Source organism: Lynx rufus, unplaced genomic scaffold, assembly GCF_022079265.1.
Source record: "Lynx rufus isolate CCGP_SWC_20201006 ecotype Redwood Valley unplaced genomic scaffold, mLynRuf1.p SCAF_7, whole genome shotgun sequence".
NCBI classification, from domain to species: Eukaryota; Metazoa; Chordata; class Mammalia; order Carnivora; family Felidae; genus Lynx; species Lynx rufus.
Window position 1 is genome coordinate 100,622,473 of NW_025814889.1, and position 18,987 is coordinate 100,641,459.

Below are 18,987 nucleotides of genomic sequence, written 5' to 3' on the forward strand. Positions count from 1 at the left end.
TTTATGACTGAGTTGTCAATTGCTTCCTTCAGGCAATGAGCCAATGTTTATTAAGTAGCTACAATGGGCATAGTGTTTTGGGAGGCTTTGCAGAAAGTGTCAAAGGAAATAACTGTAGATGTGATTTCCATCACAAGAGGGTTATGATCTAATGAAGAAAATGAGCAAAATATATAAGAATAGAGGAGAACAAAAGTATATATATATATATATATATATATATATATACACACACACACATATATATACACACACACACTCTCTAGTGATAGTTATATATGTATATATATCTATATAGATATATCTTTAAAACTACAGATATTCACGCACATATATATGTATATGACTATCGCTAGAGATCACATATGCATCACTGGAAAACAATTATTATAACAATGATAGATATATGTCTAGAGACTGTAAAAATAGCCGGAATTAAGTGGAAGTGTTGTCAATAGACAATATGGTAAAGTAGTCAATTCTGAGAACAGTTTTAAAGAAATGTTATAAAATTGTAAATCAAAGAAGTCTGTTGAATTCAAATGCTCATTAGACATTTTTATGACTTCTTACAAGCATTATGACTTTTTATTTTTCCAAGTTGTATAGTCTGTGATTAATAGGTGATTAAAAAATTGAAAAATTTCAATTCAAACCAATTTTAGCACACAATCTTTGACATCTTTTGAAAGCATATAAAATTCATTCTTTTTCAAAGTTGTCCAAATTTAAACAAAAAGATAACTAGAAGGCTACTAAGTACAAATGAAACAGTACACAGAATTATCAGAAAAATATTTATGATATTATAAAAGTTGCTCATATTAACTCCTCATTAGAACTTTCATTATTTTGAACTTAACACTAAAAAAGGCATCATATTGATTTACACATTAGTGAAAAATACATTGAAATGAAACTATTCTCTGGGTACTTTTCAATTTGAAAATAACTGAACAATTACGAATTAAGAATAGTTACATTGAAATAACTAAATCAGTAGTAGAGATGGTATCTGGTTCACATTAGTCATAGAATGTAGCAGCTTTGGAATTAGGGTTTTGAATTCTGAATGTCTTTAGTTTTTACACTTACACTTCACAATAAAACAATACTTTATACACAATTAAGGAAAGTATGATACAGTGGCTCAAGTGCTAGGTGAAAGCTGAAGGAATTATGGTTCTATTTATGGCTTAGGAGTTTATTAACTCCTACCCTGAACAAATATTGTGTGAGCCTTGATTTCTTCATTTGTACTTTCATTCATTCAACAATCTTTATGAAGACCTGCTACAGTGTGATAGGCATGGTTATAAAGTGATCAAGTCAGAAACAGTCTTTGCCTTATTAGGATTTATATAATAGGAGACAAACCAGTAAACAAATAAAAATATAATTTCATATTGTGAAAGGTATTTAAAGGAAAATAATGGGATGCTGTGATGGAGAACCAAGGGGATGATGGTGAAACATTTTTAAGTTTGCTGGTTACAAAAGACTCTGAGAAAGTGACATTTGAGCAGAGAGTTGGAGGTTGAATAGAGATGGCCAGTTTTGAGAAAAGAAAGGGGAAAGTCCGTGCCAGGACAAGCAAACAACACCTGTAAGACCCTAGTGAGAAAGAATGTGGCATGTTTGAGGAAGCTAGAGGAAGCTGATGTGGTTGTAGCGTAAGAAACAAGAGGAGAGTGGTCATAGGTCTGGCTGAGTTTGAGAAGCTTAGATCAGTGTAGAGACTCTTAAACCACAGTGATGTTCAGGGGATTGGATTTTATTGTAAGTGACATGGGAAGCCATTGAGGAGTTTTAGATGAGTGACATGAGCTTTCAGGTCTCTGTGTGGCGAATGGATTTAAGGAAGACAATAGGAGGGAAGAAGACCAATAAGAGACTTGATGCATTGTCCACCTGACAATGATGGTGGTGGACTTTCCTTTGGGGCTGGTGATGCAAATGGACAGAAGGGGAAAGAACCAGCATGTATTATGGATACAGAATGGACAAAAGTCATTAATAAATTGACTGTGGGGATGAAGAGAAAAAAAAGGTGTCCAGAATGACTCCCGGGTTTCTGTTTTGAGTAACTGGTAGACTGAGGGGCCATTATTGAGATGGGGAAGGCCGGGAATAATGATAACACTTACACCTCTGTACTCCTTTGAGGCTGCCTCTGGAAAGGTCTATATATTTCCTGGGGTTGGTTAATATATAAACAAGAGCTATTTATTAAAATTATATTCTAGTTCAACATAATATATTTCAAGGGCAACCTTTAAAAAATTCAGATAATGGATTTTTTTCACTAGGAAGTAATATCTTGGAAAAATATATTAAGCAAGACATGCTACTGCATTGTGAGGGAACCAGCAAATTTAAGGGAAAAAAAAAAAAACCTTAAATGATATGTAGCAAACACTGAAAGAATAAGATACATAAATTGTAATTTTAGACCTAGGAAATCAGATCCAGATTTGATATGTAAACAGATTGGCCTATAAATCTCCCTGAGGGACCATCTTCTTTCCTTGAAGAAAACTGTTATTGTTTTCCTGTTTTCAGCAGTTCAGTGGTTGGGGTGGACAAAGAGGATTTAGTGATTGAGTCAGATTTGATGTTTTTATAGAATGAGTGTAGGGAAGGAAGTAGGAAGCTCTTTGTAGATGTGGGTAGGAGAATGATCAGGTTTTTCTTGTGGCTGAGGACAAAAGAAAAGTAAAATAAAATTTAGGGATTGTTGCAACAAAAAGTTAGTTACCCCTTTCTTGTGATAAAAAATATAGGGGTACCTGGGTGGCTCAGTCGATTATATGTCTGACTCTGGGTTTCGGCTCAGGTCATGATTTCATTCATGGTTTGTGGGATCCAGCCCCACATCCAGCTCTGCGTTGACAGGGTGGGGGCCTTCTTGGGATTCTCTCTCCCACTCTCTCTATCCCTTTCCTGCTTGTCCTCCCTCCCTCTCTCTCTCTCTCTCTCTCTCTCAAAATAAATAAATATTTTTTAAAAACTATACGCAAAATGTACCATGTAAGGGGCGCCTGGGTGGCTTGGTCGGTTAAGCGTCCGACTTCGGCTGAGGTCATGATTTCACGGTCCGTGAGTTCGAGCCCCACGTTGAGCTCTGGGCTGACAGCTCAGAGCCTGGAGCCTGTTTCAGATTCTGTGTCTCCCTCTCTCTCTGCCCCTCCCCTATTCATGCTTTGTCTCTCTCTGTCTCAGAAATAAATAAATGTTAAAAAAAAAAATTAAAAAAAAAAGTACCATGTAAGCTTCTAAATTCATCCTAGATAGCTGTTGTTTTGTACTGTTTAGGACATTTCTGTATGACAGAGGCTGATCTGATATAGTGCTAGGAAAAGTACTGGGGCTGGGGGCAAGTTCCAGACCTGCTATCTACTGAATGTGTCTTCATTTGTGGTAGGTACTGTAGTTCCTATTTTACAAGAGTATCCTTGAAGGTCAATTAATATTTTTTTTTTTTTTTTTTGCTGAAATGCCTGCTCTTGTGCCTAGAGCTCAGTAGACTGTCAATAAATATTTACTGAGTCAGAATCATGTAATTGCTCCTTTAAAAATAACAGATTTTGTAAACTTCTGGTAACGAAATCACTACTTTTAGATTTATACTTTTCATTTTTAAATTTATATTTTCTACAATATCTTATGAAAGTTCTTAAGTGAATCTTGTTTTGTAAACCCTTAATTCTGAAATAATTGTAGATTCACATGTAATTATAAGAAGATATAGAGATCCTGTATGCCTTTGACCCTGTTGTTCCTAATGGTAACATCTTACATAACTAATGTAGTATCACACCTGGGAGATTGCTATCGATAAAAATCTACCAATCTTTTCCATATTTTGCCACCAGCTTTACATGCAATCCTTTGTGTGTGTGTGTGTGTGTGTGTGTGTGTGTGTGTGTGTGTTCGTTCTATGCAATTTTATTGTATGTGTAGATTCATGGAAACCAGCACAGCCAAGACACATACCAGTCTCGTCTCAGAGATTCCTTGTGCCACCCTTTTGTAGCTACATCCACTTCAACTCCTTCCTTCAACGTCTGGTAACTACTAATCTATTCTCCATCTCTACAATTTTCTCATTTCAAGAAATTTATATAAATGGAGTCATGTCCTATTTAATCATTTCAGATGGTCTGTTTTTCACTCAGCACAGTTCTCTTGAGAGGCATCCAAGTTGTTGTGTGTATCAGTAGTTCCTTACTTTTTATTGTTGCGTAGTGCTTAATGATTTGGAGGTACCATAGTTTGTTTACATTTTTACTCATTGAAAGAGAATTTGGTAGCTTCCAGTTTTTCGCTATCAGAAATAAAGCTTCTATGAATATTTGTGTACATATTTGTGTGTGTGTGTGTGTTTGAGAATCTAAATTTTCATTTACACCTTTTTTGTTTTGATGATTCATTATGTTAATCCATTAACTCAGTATTTTTAGCTAATGGATAAAGAAAATCTACAAATCAGCAGTGAAAAGAGATTCTGGCCCTTTTGGAGGTAATCCTATTGGTCAAAACAGGAATAATTCTGACATTTATGTCAATGAACTATAATTAAGTGATATAGCCTGACATCTAGGAGCTCACATGTTGGCTACATGTGTATCTAATGTATTAGCATCATATAACTATGCCAGCTGCTGGTGAAAATTCACGGCTGTATTAACATAGTAAAGATGTCTATATGGCAGTAAAACACATTTGCTTGTAAAACGTCTCCCAAGAAAAACACTCTTCTAATTGTGACATGTACTAGAATTTAATGCCTTTTTACATATAAATACAAATATTTAGACAATGTCCTCTAATTCATCTCCTTTTGTGCAGAATGCATGGAAGTGTTGAAATAAGTAAAATCCTTGACACATTCCCAGACCACGTCAATTCTTACTCATCGAGTGTCACTAAATGAGAAGCCCTTTGCCTGGGTGATGACTGGCAAAGTGACAATAGCTAAACAATTGTTAAATAATATTAACAAATCCATATATAGTACATGCTGTATACCAATTACTGTTCTTTGCCAGTGCTTCTTATTAATGTGAACTAATCTCCACTAAAATTCTATGGGGTATGAACTATCAATATTCTCATTGCACAGCTAGGAACACTGAGGCACAGACAGTGGTTAAGTAACTTTTCCAAAGTCCTCAGCCAGTAATTGGCAAAATGGAGAAGAACTCAGACAGTCTTGTTCCAAAGCCCATCCCTTAACTCTGTGCTCTTTGCAAGATTAGAATCAGTTAATACAAATAAGCCACCACACCCAGATAAGATGTTTTAATTAAAATTGGGGTTCTGGGTTTTTCACTTGTCAAAATGAAATGAGAACTCACACCTTTCCTTCAACTAAACTAAATTCTTAAAGAAATGCGGTATAGCAGGCATTTCCAGCTAAAGCCTAGGTGCTAGTTACCTTTTAGAATTAAACACATCAGGGTCACCTGGGTGGTTCAGTCGGTTAAATGTCTGACTCTTGATTTCGGCTCAGCTCCTGATCTCATGGTTTGTGAGACTGAACCCTGCATCAGGCTCAGGGCTGACAGTGCGTAGCCTGCTTGGGATTCTCTTTCTCCCTCTTTCTCTGCCTCTCCCTCTCCCTCTCTCTCTCTCTCTCAAAATACATAAATAAATGTTAAAAATATATTAAAAAAGAACTAAACATATCAGGGAAGGTTTACTCAACATCTGTTTGAAAGAAGTTCTAAAAAAACCTCTTTGAGAATGAGCTTATTCTACGAGGAGAGAGAATTAATAAGCAAGCTTGGTAATAAGAAATGAGAACCAATTTTGAGTACAACATGCTTTTTACTATTGAAACCTGCTTTCCAGTGTGATGCTTATCAATTCATCTCTAGGAAACTGAGAGCTGAATATAAAAATGGAAAAATCCACTTTCACAAAAAAACTTAGTAGTTTATATACCCAGAGAGTAATCAGCATTGCACCGGTGTCCATTAAAAATGGAGCATGGTACAAAGGAGCATGGTACAAAAAATGGAATTATGAATAAGGTGGGTGCAAGGAATATGAAACTTTGATACATTTAGGGCACTGACATATTAGGAGCACTTGAAATGTCAGCCAAACACTGTCCTTAGCACCATGGGAATACTCAAAACCTTTCATGGCAGCACCTGGCAAAATCCAAGTCTGAGTCTCTGGCTTTGATGTCTGGGGTCAATGGATTCAACAGTAGCATGAAGCTGTGCTTTTTGTCATTAGACAGTGCCCCTGGCACAAAAATCAGCACCATGGACAGCAGGTGATGGCTGTGTGCTAGGGCACCACCATCAAAGGGTGCTGATGTGTGGGGAAATCTGGTGGGCACCAAGTGGAAGTAGAAAAAAAAAGTTTATGAGCATAAACAAGGTTTGACTGAAACCTTAAATAGGCATTCTCAGAAAAATTGGGGGATCAGGAAGGGGAGGTTTTAGAGAATAGAAGTTCTGTAAAACAAGGTAGAGCTACAGCTAAAGAAATGTTATTAATCACTATTAATGTTATATCATCATTATTATTATTTATGTGACTTGCACATTGATATTAACAAAGGAAATTCCAGGTTACAAATCTAATTGATTTCTCTAAGAATAGTTTAGGAAGCTCTTGTGTATTTTTAATATATTCTTGACTAAAGATAGGTGTCTTTTAAATTTAAATTTCAATAGTAGACAGTAGTCTACTCTCCCTTTATTTTGCCTCAAGTATGAGAGAGCTGCAAGGTACATACAGTCAGCATTTTCTTGTGATTTAGGGAATTCTTTATAAGTTGGTTAAATAATAGGATGAATTCTGGTTGTCTATCACTGCATAAAAAAATAATTAAACCTCAGTAGTATAAAGAAGCAATCATTTTATTAAGCTAAATTTCCCATGGGTAAAGAATTCAGACAGGGCATAGCCAGATGGCTTATGTATCAGTATTCCACCAGAGAAACAGAACCTGGAGGATACATGTATATTAAGAAAGTTATTGCAAAGAATTGACTTATGTGATTGTGGGGCTAGTTACGTTAGTCTGAAATCTGCACGGTGGGCTGTCAGGAAGGGAAAGCCCCAGGAAGGGGCTGCCAGTGCAGTCCACAGGTGGAATTTCTTCTTCCTTAGAGAATCCAGTTCTGTTCTTTTTTTTTTTTTAATTTTTTTTAACGTTTATTTTTGCGACAGAGAGAGACAGAGCATGAACGGGGGAGGGGCAGAGAGAGAGGGAGACACAGAATCGGAAGCAGCCTCCAGGCTCTGAGCCATCAGCCCAGAGCCCGATGTGGGGCTCAAACTCACAGACCGAGAGATCGTGACCTGAGCCGAAGTCGGCCGCTCAACAGACTGAGCCACCCAGGCGCCCAGTTCTGTTCTTATAGACTTTCAGGTGCTTGGATCAGGCTAACCCAGATTACCCAGCATAATGTCTTTTATCTAAAGCCAACTGACTTAGATGTTAATCATGATGACAAAATTACCTTCATAGCAACACCTAATTTGTGTTTGAATAACTGGATACCGTAGTCTAGCAAGTATGACATATAAAACTGACCATCACAGTTTGTCTCTGCTCCATAGTGTCAGGGAATTCAGCTGGGAAAACTCCCATGCCTGGGGTGATCCAAACTGCTGGGGAAGTGTGAGGAGACTTCTTCACTTGTGGGTCTGGTACCGGACTTAAAGACTGGGCTCAGCTGACCCTGTCATCTGGAACTCCTACTCATGGCCTCTCCATCTGGCTCTGGCTTCTCACAACATGGTAGCTTGGAAGGAGCAAGCTGAAAGGAAGTGCTCTGAAGGAAAACTGCCAAGAGAACAGGCAGAAGCTGCATGGCCTTTACTGCCTAGCCCCAGCAATCATGAAGCCTCACTTCTACACATTTTATTGATTACAAACATGTCACATAGTCTGGCCCAAGAGGAGGGAACTAGACTGTGCCTCTGATGGAAGAGTGGCAAGATCACATTGCATGAGAGCACATAGCATGGAGGATACTGTTATACCCATCTTTGGGAAATATAGTCTGCCATGTAGGGTGTGAAAATCTACAATGTCTCTCCCAATTGGAATAAAAGAAATGTTTAGAAGTTCACTAACTATTCACTAGCTCACCTCAGATACTCAAAATGGCAGAATTTAATGACATTAAAATTGATCTCTAAATATATTGCTCTTTTTCACATTCAAAAACCTATCAAGTTGGGGCTTATTATTAAAAATATGATAATTTGGGGCTGCTCTGGGACTAACCCACTTTTTTAAAATATAATTTATTGTCAAGTTAATTAGCATACAGTATATACAGTGTGCTCTTGGCTTCGGGAGTAAGATCCCCATGATTCATCATTTACATACAACATCCAGTGCTCATCCCAAGTGCCCTCCTCAATGCTCATGACCTATTTTCCCCTCTCCTCCCGCCCATCAACTCTCAGTTTGTTCTCTGTATTTAAGAGTCTCTTATGGGTTTGCCTCCCTCTCTGTTTGAAACTATTTTTCCCCTTCTTCTCCCCCATGGTCTTCTGTTAAATTTCTCAAATTCCACATATGAGTAAAAACATATGATATCTGTCTTTCTCTGCCTGACTTACTTCACTTAGCATAATACCCTCCAGTTCCATCCACGTTGTTACAAATGGCAAGATTTCATTCTTTATCTTTGCCAAGTAGTATTCTATTATGTATATAAACCATATTTTCTTTATCCATTCATCAGTTCATGGACATTTGGGCTCTTTTCATAATTTGGCTATTGTTGATAGTGCTGATATAAACATTGGGGGTACATGTGCTCCTATGAATCAGCACTCCTGTGTCCTTTGGATAAATTCCTAGTAATGCTGTTGTTGGGTCATAGGATAATTCTGTTTTTAATTTTTTGAGGAAGCATCACACTGTTTTCCAGAGCGGCTGCACCAGTTTGCATTCCCACCAACAGTGCAAGAGGGGCCCCGTTTCTCCACATCCTTGCCAACATCTGTTGTTTCCTGAGTTGTTAATTTTAGCCACTCTGACAGGTGTGAGCTGGTATCTCAGTGTGGTTTTGATTTGTATTTCCCTGATGATGAGCAATGTTGAGCCATCTGGATGTCTTCTTTGGAAAAGTGTGGGACTAACCCACTTAATTTCAGTAACCTTTTGGGAGTGAAGCAGATATTAGAAACTGTATTATTGATCTATTGCTGTGTAACAAATTACCACAAACTTAGTGGCTTAAAACAACACACATTTACTGTCTCACAGTTTCTGTGACTCAGGAGTCTAGGCACGGCGTAGCTGGCTCTTTTGTTTCAGGCTCCCTCAAAGCTGAAATCAAGATTGTTGGCCACGGGTGGGGTCTCATCTGAAGCTGGACTGAAGAAGGAGCCTCTTCCAAGTTCACATGATTGTTGGTTGCCAGGATTGAGTATCTCTTGGACTAAGAGTTTCAATTTCTAGTTGACTATTTGCTGGAAGCCACCCTAGGTCCTTGCTATGTGGGCCTCTCTATACGGAAGCTTGCTTGATCAAATCTAATAAAGGAGAGTCAATGGAGAGAGACTGGCTAGCAAGATGGAAGTTACAATCTTAGCTAATGAAATCATAGACATTACAGAGCATCCCCATTGTTAAATACTGCTGGTTACAAGCAAGTCAACATTTTCACTCACACTGAAGAGAGGGAATTACACCAAGGTATGACCAGGAAACAGGGCTACTCTGAGGACATCTTAGTATCTGTCCATCACAGAAACATTAGATGCAATTGCCAGAGCTCGGGATAAGGCCTCTCTTCCTGATCATAGTCCCTGTGACAGGAAGCATTTGATATAAAGGTGGGAGTGGGAGTCTAATCCAAGATGACAAGCAATTCTCAACTGATGGGTGAAATGCTATAGTGGAAAATGCACAACTCATTTGGAATTCTGGTATCCAGGAAGCAGTTGATTTCAGGGAAATGTTTCAGTAAAATCTGATGGGAGGTAAGATGTAGATGCTGGTTCTGGGAGTTCCTAGGGGGACACTGACAAGAGTAAGCCAGAGTAACCACATTTTTATAGGAACTGTGGATCTGAATTTACTGAAGTAGAAACTCATGTAGGGGAACAAAGCAAAGGCCCATTTGCCAGAATTATAGAGTAGAGGACTTTAAAAATATTTAAGTTCTCACCTAGAATTAAAATTCTGTGAGGTCAGGGAGAATGTATCTATGGACTTATCAATGAATATGCCAGATTTTGATTGTAGGAGGTGAGAGGGTGGGGAGCTTCCCTCTTTCTGGGAAGTAAAGTACCTACGGGCTCTCTGTTTATTGCCCCTGGCTGAGGCCACCCTGCCTTGGCTGTCCAAGGAACCCATGTAGTACCTGGGTGTGAGGAAGCATGGTAGTCAGAAATGGGAGCAACTGACAGCTACACTGTGTAACCCCAGATGGAGGTAACAGGTAGCCAGAAAGTGGATGCTTAATTCTACATTTTCTTAACTCATATCTCTCTGCTATGCCTGCTGGACCACAAGCTGAAAGTGGCTCATTTGCTCACCATTTTTACCATTTAAATGCACTGATCTAACATTGATAATTAATCTTGCTCCTATTTTTAAAAATAAAGATCTTTCAATACACACTCTTTTTTAACCTCCAAAACTAGAAAAAAAAAAAACAAAACAAAACCTTGGAAGCTATTTAAATATTTTCTGGCACTTGGAAAAGCATAGAACTGTCGATGCAGTCCCCCTCTATATCAGAACATGAAGGTGAAAAACCTGGGATGTTTTCTAAGTACTCATACACAGTGAAGCATTTTGTAAAGGGACAGATGACCTATCACAAAGGCTAGGAAGAGCCTTCCAGAAACCTCAATCCAAACCATTCACCAGATGCTAAAACAAATGAAATTTAATAGCATCTCCCAGGTGATGTCAGCTGGAAAAAAATTGATAACCATTTTCAATTTTGGCTTTCTTTGAAAAGTAAAGCATATTTTGTGGAAAGAGAAGCTTTCTTATTGTGTCTAAATAAAATTTCTGCATAAATTCTTTGTGGTAGTAAATAATATGTATATCTCAGACACTTAACCTGTGGTTGGTAGTTCTCCAGTAATTTAACGGTAATAGCTTTGAAGGCGTGCATATTGAGACACACTGTTTCTCTAAAACATAGCTTTATATTTCTATTAGTCCTTCTTCAACTGTACATAATACTATTTTGTATTTAGATACAGATGTCCTGTTTTCCTGTTTTGAAAGGTGTTTTATTTTATTGAGGTATAACATATATACCAGACTTTTCATGAATTATAGATGTACAGCTGGACAAATGGTCATACAGTGAATACCTCCAGGTAAGCACTGTTCAGATCAAGTATTAGAAGATTACCAGGATCCAATCCTTTCTGTACAAAGAAAACCACTGTTTGGACTTTTGACATCATGCATTTGTTTTATCTATTTGTATTTCATATAAATGAAGTCTTATAGTATATACTCTTGTATCTGGCTTTTTCATACAAAGTTTGCTTAGAAAATGCATTTATGTTGCTGGGTATAGCTGTAGTTCATTAATTTTCAGTGCTGTGTAGCATTCCATTGTACAAGGATAATTTAATTATTTATTCTAATATTTGATGGAAATATCAGTTGTTTCTAGTTTGGAGCTGTCATGAATAATGTGGTTATGCACACTCTTCGACTTGGCTTTTGCTACACATTTCTGTGGGGCAGGTATCTAAGAATGGAATGCTTGGTTATAGGGTGTGAATAGTTCCGTTTTAGCAGATACTCCCCAAATGGTTTTCTAAAGTGGCTGTACTAACTTACATTCCTGCCAGGAAATGCTTTGAGAGGAAAATTGGGCTTGCTTTTCCACATTTTCCTTCTTTCTTGGATATTTGTCCCTTAAACCCTCACTGCTTTGGAATCTCTCATATGCCTTAAATCAAATCTTTAAAAATATTTTGTCTACCTTTTTTAGTTCTCCTCTGCCCCAGCACGAAGTTGCTCTGCAGAAGTCTAACCCACTGTTATTCAGAACAGAAGTCCAGTCTGGATGTCCTTTGAGCCTTAGAAACAGTAAAAGCTAACTTTAATTTTATTATCCTTAAAAAATAAATGAATGAGTAAGAATTAGACAGGCAAGTGAGTATAAATGGAAAAACAAGAGGGAATAGCATCGTAAATACCAGGGCACAATGTATGCAGGGAATCATAAGTAGGTTAGCATTGTTGAATCATAAATTATGAGATGGTGGTAGAAAAATTATAGAAGCCATGTTATAAAAGACCTTAATGCCATTCTAAAGAGCTTGGTTTTTTATTTGAAAGCTGAGGGAAAACTAAATGTAGGAAATAATAGGATCAGATTTTAATTTTCTAAAATTTATGTTGAAAGCAGTATGGAATGTATCTGAGGGGCCAAGGCTGGGCTCTAGAAAATTAGTATCATGAAAAGGTACAAAAGAAAAGATAGGGCCTAAATTAGAGAAAAGGGAACAGACTCAAAATATGTTTGGATGGTTAAGTCCATAAGGAAATTGAAGAAGAAAAAGTGAAAAATGACTGCCTCATTTCTTGCTTGGGTGAGCAGGAGGACAATGGTGTCAATGGCTCACACACAGATGACAGCAGGAGGCGGTCTCTTGGATTGGGAGAAGTGGGGAGGCAAAGATGAATTCAATCTGGACAATGTCAATTTTAAGGTGCCTTTGGGAAATACAAGTCCATGTGTGAGTATGGAACCTGAAGACATTGGGAGGGACTGGAGATGAATGAGATTTGGGAGTTATCAGTCTGCAATAGGGAGTTGTAAAAACCTTGAGATAGTTAGATAACTCAGATGAGACAACTCATGTAGAGCGAGAAGGAAAATGGACCCAAGACAAAGCACCACCATAAGAATGACAAGCAGAGGAAGATGCAATAATAAAGCAGATTAAGAAAGCATTACCAGAGAAGCAGAAAGAGAACAAGGACAAAGAAATGTAATCAAACCAGTGAGGCAACTATTTTAAAGAGGGAGATATCAGCAGTGTTAAAGTTGGAGAGAGGATTTCTGAAATAACAAACGTGTTTATTATATTTTGACATTAGAATCTCATGGCTTTAGTTGAGTTGAAGGGAAAGAAACCAGATCACAGTGATCTGAGAAATGATAAAACTTACTCTTGAGATGTTCAGAAGAGAAAGGAATGAGAGTCAATTGTCAGACTAAAAGAGACTGAAGGGTCAAAGGACATTTTTAAAATTATGAGGAATGTGTGCACACGGGCTGGAGAGGTAGGGCTGTAATGTGGAAGGAAGAACTGGGCTGATCTCAAGAGAGGGAAGTAGAGGGTTAACAGATTGAGAAAATCTGAAGCTATAGTTAGAGACTTTAGAAATGTTGCAATTCTGAGTAATTGCAGGATTCTTTGCTGTGTAATGCTTTTCTGAAATATTTGAATTTTTATGATAGCAGGAATTATTGTTTTAATCAGAAAAAGCAATAAAGATTAAAATAAAGATGCAATGGGGCGCCTGGGTGGCTCAGTCGGTTGAATGTCCGACTTCGGCTCAGGTCGTGATCTCGCAGTTCATGGGTTCGAGCCCTGCATCGGGCTCTGTGCTGACAGCTCAGAGCCTGGAGCCTGCTTCAGATTCTGTGTCTCCCTCTCTCTCTGCCCCTCCCCCGCTCATGCTCTCTCTCTCTCTCTCTCGCTCTCTCTCTCTCTGTCAAAAATAAACATTAAAAAATTAAAAAAAAATAAAGATGTAATGAAGCATTGGATTTCTGCAAAGATTTAAGAAAATCAGAGTGAGAAAAGTCCTCAAAATATGAAATTAGGTTATTGAATATTATTCTCCCTGTACCTTTGTTATTTAAGAGAAAACACTTTTTGAAAACTGAGAATTTGTACTATTTGTGGGGGCATCAGTTGGATTTTTTTCTCGACCAATAAAGGAGCATTCCTCTGAAGGGAAAATAGTTTCCTAAATATATACATCATATAATTCATTAGAAAACATTATCCTAGGAAGACTGCATGGAGGCACTTAATCATCTATTATTTTCTTTCTCTGAATAGTACTTCTGATATTATTTGTCACATAATTTGCTTGATTCAGTACTATGTTTCACAATTCCAAAAATAACCTATTGATTCCAGCAAAAATTTGACAAGGGAAAGGATTTGGCAGACAGAAATGTTATACTTCAAGAATTGGTGCCTTGTACCACTCAATCATTTCTCCCTCTTTGCTAGATTGTCCCTTTTGGTCTAACTCAGAAGCTAGCAAATGAAAAAAAACAACAACTATCTATTATAACTGAGTGATGGGAAAAGTAAGATGCTTAAGTAGAAGTCACAGAATATTATAAGTTCATATAAAATTCTAAGGACTCCTCTTTCCTTTTTCCTGCACTGGATGGCAGTGGGGCAGAATATCTATTGTATTGCTGAACATCGTATTAAGAAAGCTGTATTAGGTCAGTAGTGACTGGGTCCAATGCAGTCTGATCCAGTCTGCTCTTCTGGGATGGACAACATGATTCTTCCGTGTTTCCTGTATCCACGATAACAAACTGGCTTCATTTTGACTGCAACTCTGAGCAGATGCTCCCGGCTGCTTGGGGCACTGTAATGAATGGGCTGGAGGCAGAGCGTGTTGTGAATGCAGAGATGTTCATCATGGTAGGTGGGGTAATGGTGACCTGGAAATTAAAAAAGTAAAAGCGATAGAGCCTCTGCCTTTGAGGATGACACACAGTGGAGATCCCACTCATTGGTGTGGCGCAAGCACATCATGAGTGCTGCCTGGGAGGGTTGGGGGTCAAGGGTTCATGTAGGGAAGGTATAAGAGGAGTTTAGTGGGCGAGAGAACATGTGGTAGCAAATTCCCTGAATCTGGGTTCAAGCCTTGGTGTGGTGTGACCTTGGGTAATTCATTTATTCTTTCGTCAGCAGTAAAGAGTGAGAGTAATAATAATTTTCCTGTTTTTTATAACAAGTGGTTAAAAGGATTATTCTATACATATGCAATAGATGAGATATGACTGTAACCTCTCAAGCACCATTACAATTTTTAAAAATTGATGAGTAATGACATAGTTATGACATGTTCACAAATAGCATTTATTGCATTTTTGCATTAAATCATAGTGGTATGATTTAAAGTGCTGAGAGAACAGACAAGAGAGAGATCATTTCCTGGTGGAGACACTGAGGAAGGCTTCATGAAGAAAGCAGTATTTCAGCGGGGCCTCAAAGGTTAAATAGGAATTTGGTAGTTGGAGATAAAAAGAGTCTTCCAGGGGGAGAAAACTGGGTGAGCCAAGGCCTAAAATGAAGACAGCAAAAGATATGAAAATAATAAATAAATCCTCAAGTTTTCATGGTGCGTTATGATTTACAATGTTTTTTCACTGATTGGGAATAACCATGCAATTTGGCTGTAGCATGGGGCGTGCAGGGGCTGGAGAGAGAGAAGGTTGGGGATCCAGGTTGAGATAATATTTTGGAGGAATTTGAGTTCTTTCCTAAGGAATATGCATAGAAATGAACAATCCACATATATAGAAAATGTCGTGAGCAGGGATTCTAATTCTCTGTTGTCACAGTGGAACATACAGAGTGTTTTTTGGTACATTAATAGATTGTGTGTTTTATAGATTTTATTCATTTCTCTTTCTTGATACTTTTCTTACAACTCTACATTTTGCATGGCTATAATGTTGCCTTTGGTACTAACCCTTCTCTGACCCTTAATACCTTAACCTGGGCAATATTATACTCCTTGCCTGGGCACGTGGCTTTCAGTCTCTTCAATCCAGTCCATGCAGCGAAGGGCCTCCAAATCCATCTTACTGATCTTATGGTACCACTCCCCTATTCAGAATCCCACGGTGGTCCTCCATTGCTTTCTGTGGATGGCTTAGCCTGGCATTCAACTTACCTGGCTGCAAATCACCTTTCTAGTTCTATCTCCCATTATACTCTGACATGTGCCCTATATTTCAGCCATTTTCTCTCTTCTCTCTCTTTCTTCTCTAAACACAGTTTGAACATTCATGCCACTTTGACCTCCCCCTGTACTCCCTCCCCATGCATTCAGGTTGTACTTGTCATTCAACAGTGAACTCAAATGCCAGTTCCTATACAAAGTTTTCCTGGCCCTTGCATCTGGAAGTGATCATTCATGCTTTTTAACTCCTAATAGGTAACACTTTTATATAGCTTACTATGTGCTAGGCACTCTCTTCAACCTTTTACATAAATTAACTCATTTCATCCTTGTAACACCACCTGTAAGGCAGGTATAATTATTGTTCCTATTTTACAGATGAGAAAATGGAGGCATATCCTTATCTTGCCCAACATTACATAGCAAATAACTGACATAGTTGCAATTTGAGCGGTGGAATTCTGGCATCAGTATTTTTGTTAATGGTTATGTTATATGGCCTCTTGCACCATCTTATAATAGTTGGTATCTGCCCATGGCGCTTGGTATATTTAATTTGATTGCTTTTATTTGGTTTGCTCATCCACTTTGCCTGACCCTGGGCCTTTAACCCTCACGAACCTACCTATTGTAATTGGAAATGCATGCATGAAGAGAGAATTATCGGTATCCTGTTTCTGACAATGACCAAAGCCAAAGTCCTTTTCATTTTTTTCATTAAAAAATGTTTTTTAATGTTTGTTGATATTTGAGAGAGAGACAGAGAGAGAAGATAGGGGAGGGAGTGGGGGATACACAGAATCCAAAGCAGGCTCCAGGCTCCAGGCTCCGAGCTGTTAGCACAGAGCCTGCCTGACTGCTGGCTTCCACACACCACCTGGTGTTCATCACAACAAGTATACTCTTTAATCTCCATCATCTATTTTGCCCAACTCCCCCCTCCGCTCCCCTCTGGTAGCCATCAGTTTGTTCTCTATGGCTAAGAGTCTGTTTCTTGGTTTACCTCTCTTTTTTTCTTCCTTTGCTCATTTGTTTTGTTTCTTAAGTTCCACCTATGAATGAAATCATATGGTATTTGTCTTTCTCTGAGTTATTTCACTTAGTACAATATTCTCTAGCTTTATCCATGTCATTGCAAATGGCAAGATTTCATTCTGTTTTATGGCTGAGATACACACACACCCCATTTTTATCCATTCATCAGTTGATGGACACTTGGGCTATTTGCATAATTTGGTAGATAATGCTGCTATAAACATCAGGGTGCATGTATCCCTTTGAATTAGTATTTTTGTATTCTTTGGGTAAATACCTAGTAGTGCAATTGCTGGATCATAGAATAGTTCTATTTTTAACTTTTTCAGGAACCTCCATACTGTTTTCCACAGTGGCTGCACCAGTTTGCATTCCCACCAACAGTGCAAGAGGGTTCCCTGTTCTCTACATCCTTGCCAACATCTGTTGTTTCTTTTGTTGTTTACTTTGACCATTCTGACAGGTGTGAGGTGATAGCTCCTTGTAGTTTTGATTTGCCTTTCCCTGATGATCAGTGATGTTGAGCATCTTTTTATGTCTGTTGGCTACCTGTATGTCTTCTCTGGGAAAATGTCTATTCATGTCTTCTGCCCATTTTTTTATCCAATTTGGACTATTCACTTTTGGGGTCTTATAAATTCTTTATATATTTTGGATGCTAGCCCTTTTCAGATGTGTCATTGCAAATAGCTTCTCCCAATATTTATGTTGCCTTTTAGTTTTGTTGATCGTTTCTTTTGCTGTGCAGAAGCTTTTTATTTTGATAAAGTTCCAATACTTTATTTTTGGTTTTGTTTCCCTTGCCTTGGGAGACATATCTAGAAAGAAGTTGCTATGGCTGATGTCAAAGAGATTACTGCCTGTGTTCTCTTCTGAGGTTTTTATGGTTTCCTGTATCACATTTAGGTCTTTAATCCCTTTTGAATTTATTTTTGAGTTTGGGGTAAGAAAATGGCCCAGTTTCATTCTTTTGCATGTAGTGGTCCAGTTTTCCCAACACTATTTGTGGAAGAGGCTGTCTTTTTCCCTTTGGATATTCATTCCTGCTTTGTCAAAGATCAATTTTCCATACAACTGTGGGTTCATTTCTGGATTTCTAGTCTGTACTATGATATATGTGTCCATTTTTGTGCCAGTACCATACTGGTAATATAAGTTGAAGTCTGGAATTGTGGTAAAAAAATAACATAAGTTGAAGTAATATTAGTTGAAGTCTGGGATTATGGTAAAAAAATAACAAAATTTACTATCTGAACCATTTTTAAGTGTATGGTCAATAATGTTAAGTATATTCACATTACTGCTTAACAGATCTCTAGGACTGTTTGTTCTACAAAACAGAAACTCCTGTAATTATTGAACAGCAACTCCCCATTTCCCGTCCTCCTAGCCCCTGATAACCATATTTTACTTTCTGATTCTGTGAATTTGACGACCTTAGATCCCTCATATGAGTGGGGTCATACAGTATTTGTCTTTTTAAGAAGAATGTAGATTTTGAGCTGTGTCTTTAAAGATGAGTGTGACTGCACAGGCAGTCATAAGGTACATAAGGTACCTGGATTAGTAAAGCATGAAAAGGGTATATTTCCTTAACAGGTACTGGGATAGAAGCTGAGGCACCATGTTTTTTATTTCTTTACCTTGGGGCAGTTCCTCTTAGGTTATGGATATTTTGGCTTCTGTTCACTTTGTATATTTATATCTGACTTTACCTGTGGTTTTCAACTCAAGGAGGATCTTTGGGCATCGGTTATATGGACTCATCAATGTAAATTGCAGTCCAGAAGATAAGAAATCACCTAGGTCCAAAAACATGGATGCTTGGGTTCATTGTTTTTACTTTAACTGTGATGGAATGGAGTATTTGGATTTGGCTTTGAAACAAAGGTTTTTGGTTTGTTTTTTTAAAGAACCAATCCATGAAGATAGGAAATCTACATACAGGTTTATATAATAATGAACACAGTCACATGTATAACAAATTTCAACATGTGTTTTACTGTTGTGGCGCTCTTTTAATCAAC

General features: G+C 37.9%; 1 long non-coding RNA gene across 2 annotated transcripts in view; it reads left to right on the forward strand.

Moving 5' to 3' along the window:
* Window positions 1-18,987, forward strand: part of LOC124502256 (uncharacterized) — an 87,639-nt gene that overhangs the window by 9,905 nt on the left and 58,747 nt on the right. The window contains exon 3 of one of the 2 annotated variants that reach the window (XR_006959883.1): window positions 7,195-7,234. The exons of the other annotated variant lie outside the window; for it this stretch is intronic. This is a non-coding gene — a long non-coding RNA (uncharacterized LOC124502256). Of the gene's footprint in view, window positions 1-7,194; window positions 7,235-18,987 lie in introns of those variants that run through there. 2 annotated transcript variants of the gene reach the window in all.